This window comes from Sapajus apella, unplaced genomic scaffold (genome assembly GCF_009761245.1).
Source record: "Sapajus apella isolate SASKATOON/1434 unplaced genomic scaffold, GSC_monkey_1.0 scaffold20, whole genome shotgun sequence".
Lineage (NCBI taxonomy): Eukaryota > Metazoa > Chordata > Mammalia > Primates > Cebidae > Sapajus > Sapajus apella.
This window is the reverse complement of record NW_022436960.1, coordinates 22,676,080-22,682,079: the sequence shown is the minus strand read 5'-3', so window position 1 is coordinate 22,682,079 and position 6,000 is coordinate 22,676,080.

Sequence of the window (6,000 nt, the reverse complement as noted above, 5' to 3'; positions counted from 1 at the left end):
AGCCCACTAACTTTGAGCTGTCTCTCAAAAGGAGAGTAGTTATCTACAGAAGATGGCAGCGCTGTGCTCCAAAATCCTAGAGGCCTCCGCTGTGATTCACCTGTGGGGGCCTCTAAACAGCATCCTCATCTGCCACTGACACCTCAGACACCGTTAGATCTGCTGGGTCATATGGTCCAAGCAGCAGAGCAGCTTGCACAGCAGCCTGGACCTGTTGCAGAGCCTTCTCCTGTTCTGGACCCCACTTGGCCTTTCGGGTCACTTGATAAATGGGCTGGAGTAACACACCCAAATGAGGAATGTGTTGCCTCCAAAATCCAAATAGGCCCCCTAGGTATTGTGCCTCTTTCTTGGATATAGGTGGGGCCAAATGCAGTAACTTATCCTTTACCTTAGAAGGAATATATCTACAGGCACCACACCAATGGACCCCTAGAAATTTTACTGAAGTAAAAAGGTCCCTGAATTTTAGTCAGATTTATTTCCCATCCTCTAACACACAAATGTCTCACCAATAAGTCCAGTGATGGACCAGTGTGATATTTTTCAGAAGCAAAAGGCAATCAAGGTCTCTCTGAATAAGGTTGTGACACAAAAAACCAGAGAGTTGATATACCACTGAGGTAAGACAGTAAAGGCATATTGCTTGCCTTGCTAGCTAAAAGCAAATTGCTTCTGGTGGGCTTTATGAACAGTAATGGAGAAAAACACATTTGCCAAATCAGTGGCTGCATACCAGGTACCAGGAAATGTGTTGATATGCTCAAGCAATTAAACCACATCTGGTACACCAGCTGCGTTTGAGGTCACCACTTGGTTAAGCTTATGATAATCCGCTGTCATTCTCCAAGATCCACGTCTTCTGCACAGATCAAATGGGAGAGTTGAGCAGGGATGTGGTGGGAATCACCACCCTTTTGTCTTTCAAGTACTTGATGGTGGCACTTGTCTCCACAATCTCTCCAGAGATGTAACATTGTTTTTGATTTACTATTTTTCTATGTAGAGGCAGCTCCCCTGGCTTCCATTTGGCCTTTCCCACCATAATAGCCCTCACCCTACCAGTCAGGGAGCCAGTGTGGTGGTTCCACCAGCTGCTAAGTATGTGTATGCCAATTATGTAATCTGGCGCTGGGGAAATGACCACAGGATGAGTTAGGGGACCCACTGAACCCACTGTAAGTTGAACTTGAGATAAAACTCCATTAATTGCCCGACCTCAATAAAATCCTATTTTAACTGGAGGACCAGAATGACATTTTGGGTTCCCTGGAATCAACATCAGTTCAGATGCAGTGTCCAGCAGTCCCCAAAATGTCTGACCATTTCCCTTTCCCCAGTGCGGAGTTACCCTGATAAAAGACTGGAGGTTTCCTTGGGGAAGGATGGGAGAAAGATTCACTGCATAAATTGTTGGTAATGTAGTGGGGTCCTCCCTCAAGGGGACCCAGCCTCCCCTTCATTCAGGGGGTTTTGGCTCAAATCTGGAAATTGATTGAGGGGCTGTGATTGTCTATTTTATCATTCAAATTAGTCCTTTGTCCCATCGACCTAGAAATTTTCTGCTTGTATAAATTAAATAGGAAGGCAGTAGGCTTCCTACCAATTTCACTTCTAGAAATACTGTGATTAATTAGCCAATGCCAGAGCTCTACAAAAATCAGACTATTCTGATTGGTGCTTTGTCTCTGCTGCCCATTACAATAGCTATGCCCACCTTGTCTTTGATGGCCGAGTGCTGCCACTTGGCCCCTGCCACCTCAGGATCCAATTATTCCCAATGTACTTAAATTTTGTAGCTGAGTGACTATGGTTCCCACTGTTAGACCTGACATATGGAGAACAGCAATTATAGGGCTCTTCAAAGATGCAGGTGCTGCTGTCACAAATCTGTTTTGCAAGGTATATCTTCTGGACCCTCCCACCTGGAATGAGTAGGTCTAAAGTGACTAATCCACTCCACCATCCCAATCTCCCTAAGCCTTTGGATCCCTTTCTTTACATTAAACCAAGGGAGATCAGGTATTTCCAGCTCACTCACAGTGGGTCTTTTTTTAATCCACATTTCATCTAACCAAGCCAATAAACTAGGAGAACCTTTTAAAACTCCCTGAGCTGCAACATTAAATGCAGAGTCCTTACTTAGTGGACACATATCAATAAATTCAGCCTGATCCAATTCTTACGTTCCTTCCCCCATTATCTCATACCATTAATATCCATTCCCATGCCTGTTCTTCAGATTGATGGTTACATAAATTAGAGAACTAAAACTGTTCTTTTTTAATATAGTGTACTTCCTCATAGGTCACACTCTCAACCTCACCTCTAGCGGCCCTCTGAGTCTATTTGTAGGTCTAGAAAAAAACAGGGGTGTTGGGGGTGGCTCCTGAGGAGAATCAATGTTATTTTGCCTGCCAGCTGCCTCAGAGGAGGCCATCACTGTTGCCTTAAGTAGCACAGAGTTTCTCTTTTCAGACAAAGGTAGAAAGGCTAATAGCAGCATAGGTCAGGGAGGGGAGGTTGCCACTACTGGGGATGGGGAAGCTGTTCTTTCTGGCAAAAAAGCTTCATCAGAGTTTACAAACTCAGTGCCCCCAGCATCACAGGGTCCTCCCACCATCCCCATTCCAAGTTGCAGGGTCCCTTTATTTTCCAATCAATGCCCTCACTTTAACAGTAGACACCTGGCGAGGCTGCGCATGCACCTTTCATTGCAGGTCAGCCACTTGTATAATAAGAGCTTGTGTCTGTTTTTCTTCAATTTCAGCTCTTTCTCTAGAAGAGATAAGACTCTCACTCAGGGCCATCTTAGCAGATTCGAGTCTCAGTATCTGCTTCTGTTGCTGAGGGTTAGAATCCCTGAGTTCATTATTTTCTTTCATCACTTTGTCCACTGAACTTAGGAGCAACCAACCAGCTTTATTATGTTCCTTGGTTCTCCATATATGGTCAAAGGTATTATGTAAAGAGTCACTAAACTCTTGACTCTCACGAGCCATGAATCAGGAGTGTCAAATGCATTTATTTGGCATAACTCTCTAAACAGTTCATGCCAAGGACTATCAATGCTCTCCATACTATTAGAAGTCGAGTACTTAGCATTTTTAGTTCTAATCATATTAAGCAGCCAACTCCAGAAACCCCCAAACCAACGAAAGAACTCCATTCTTAATATTCTGTTCCTTTAGAATCACACCAGGTACCAAAATCTATATTAGTCAGGGTTCCATAGAGGGACATAACTAATTGTGTGTGTGTGTGTGTGTGTGTGTGTGTGTGTGTGTGTATCACATACATATATATTTTTCACATTTTAATTTTTATTCACTTTAAACACACAACTGGTGTGGAACACTAAAACAGTAACAGTGCACTATTCGGTCTCTCACATATTGTAGTAGACAGAATAATAGACACACATATATGTGTATACACACACACACACACACACACACACACACAATTAGTTATGTCCCTCTATGGAACCCTGACTAATATAGATTTTGGTACCCGGTGTGATTCTAAAGGAACAGGATATTAAGAATGGAGTTCTTTCATTGGTATATATATATATATATATATATATATACACACATACACACACACACATATATATTAAAAGGAAGCATGTTGTGTATACTGAGTGTATTGAGTATATATATATACACACACACACACTCTCAATATACTCAGTATACACAATATACTCCCCATATGTATATAAAGGGGAGTTTATTAAGTATTAACTTACATGACCACAAGGTCCCACAATAGGCTGTCTGCAAGCTTGAGGAGCAAGGAGAGCCAGTCTGAGTGTGAAAACTGAAGAACTCGGAGTCCAGTGTTTGAGAGCAGGAAGCATGCAGCACAGGAGACAGATGTAGTCTGGGAATCTAGGCCAGTCTCACCTTTTCATGTTTTTCTGCCCATTTTATATTTGCTGGCAGATGATTAGATGATGCACACCAGAATAAGGGTGAATCTGACTTTCCCAGCCCACCAACTCAAATGTTAATCTCCTTTGGTAGCACACTCACAGACACACCCAGGAACAATACTTTGCATCCTTCAATCCACTCAGGTTGACACTCAGTATTAACTATCACACACAACAACATTTGACCACCTCACTCTAGAGAAATATTTCTTCTAATTAATAAATTATCCATTTCCTTTTGCCCTGCCCTCTTCAGAAGTAGGTATTAGTTTGGTTTTGCCCTTTCCAATCCCTGTTACATTTCACAGGCTGAATAATGCTCCTTCATTTGGTCTCTTTCTTACAAGACCGATTTCCGGCATTACAATCATCTTTCTAGTATTCCTCTGATATCCCACTATAGTTATGAAACTCAGGAATGGTCCCAAGATTTGCATAAACTGATTTTTTCAAGACATGTATATAATGGAGAGACTAAGATATATATTGAATGAGGTGGATGTGGTTATTTGATTTTCAAGATTAGTATTGAATCTTCAACTTAAAAAAACACTTAATTTCATCAAAATCTATCACGAGTGGTTATATGTTCCAGATGCATTCCTAGCAAGCCCATGAAGTAGCTTTTAGTCATCCAGATTCTCGAGGAATTATTAAATAATCATCTGTGACTTCTATATTTAGAATTTAATCTATAAGGTTGTATAACAAACTGAAACAACAAATATTTCCTAAGGGAGAATAAACAGGACTTTTGCATAACAACACGTGCAGAGGACACCATGACTTCTAGTCTATTTAAAAAAGGTATGAAAATTACAGATACTGTTCCATGCTCTAAGCTCTGGCAGATTTTATATTGATTACTACAACACAACTGTATTACTCCATCCTAGGATAGCCAAGAGAGGTGAGGCTGTCCATTCAACTCATTTCTCTTTCTTAAGTAAAAATAAAAATAGGATTCCACAATCAGAACCTGTTTCACTCAAGCCAGTTGATATATCCACAATTAACAATGACACAAGAGACCTAGGAACTCATAGTAGAAAAGCTATGCTTTCAATTGCCTGTAAAACTTTTTCAACATATTATTATCAAAAAGATTTCACTCTTTCTACTTCATGTACACTATTTTTTGGCAGGTTTCTCTAACTAGGCACTATTGACATATTGGGCTGGATAATCTGAGGCTGTCTTGTACATTGCAGAATGTCTAGCAGCATCCCTGGTCTCTCTTCCCTAGATGCCAGTAAGTAGCACCACCCCTCCCTGACCCAGTTACGACCATCACAAATGTCTCCAATATTGTCAGGTGTCCCCTGGTGAACAAAATTATCCCCATCATTTGGAATACATATTAATACTAATTAGTACAACAAATTGGCTGAAATGGGATAAATTAAGAAAAAAAAGCAGGGGACTAAACTCTCTGTTACATTGGTCTTGCTTTAAAGAAAACAATGAAGTTGTAAAGCAGGCCAACAAGGACCCCTCCTCACATAAAAGACAGGCTTTTTTAAAAAGAATAATTGGGAGTTTATTTTCAATCAGCCAATTTTGTAGCCAAAGGATAGCCTGCTCATGTTTTATATCTCTTCATCAGTTCTCACTGTGGGTTTCTGGTGATGAAAATTTTAAAGCCAATCTGTGATTTACATGGATTACCACAATGCCCAGGGCAGGGAGGAATGCACAGAAGTGCTATTCATATATGTATCTAGAGCACACAGAGGCAACGTTTCTGTATTAGACATGAGCAATTTCATTAATTTAAGTGGTCAACAGGCAGAATTTTAATTCCCTGGGTGATCTAGGAGTGGAGGTAAGAGAAAAGGACTTAGAAAGAGGCCAACTGATTTGCCTTTCCCCTGTTTTCACCCCAAAAGAGAAATCTCTGTTTTTTCTACAGAGATGAAACTCAGTGACATTGGTCATGGGGCGCTCCATTACAATAAGATACCATAACCTTTAAGAGAAATAGAAACTTGGGAAACAGATTTTCAGCCCTTTATTTTCAAAATAAATTTAAAAACTATATAAGCACCCAATTTTTTAAA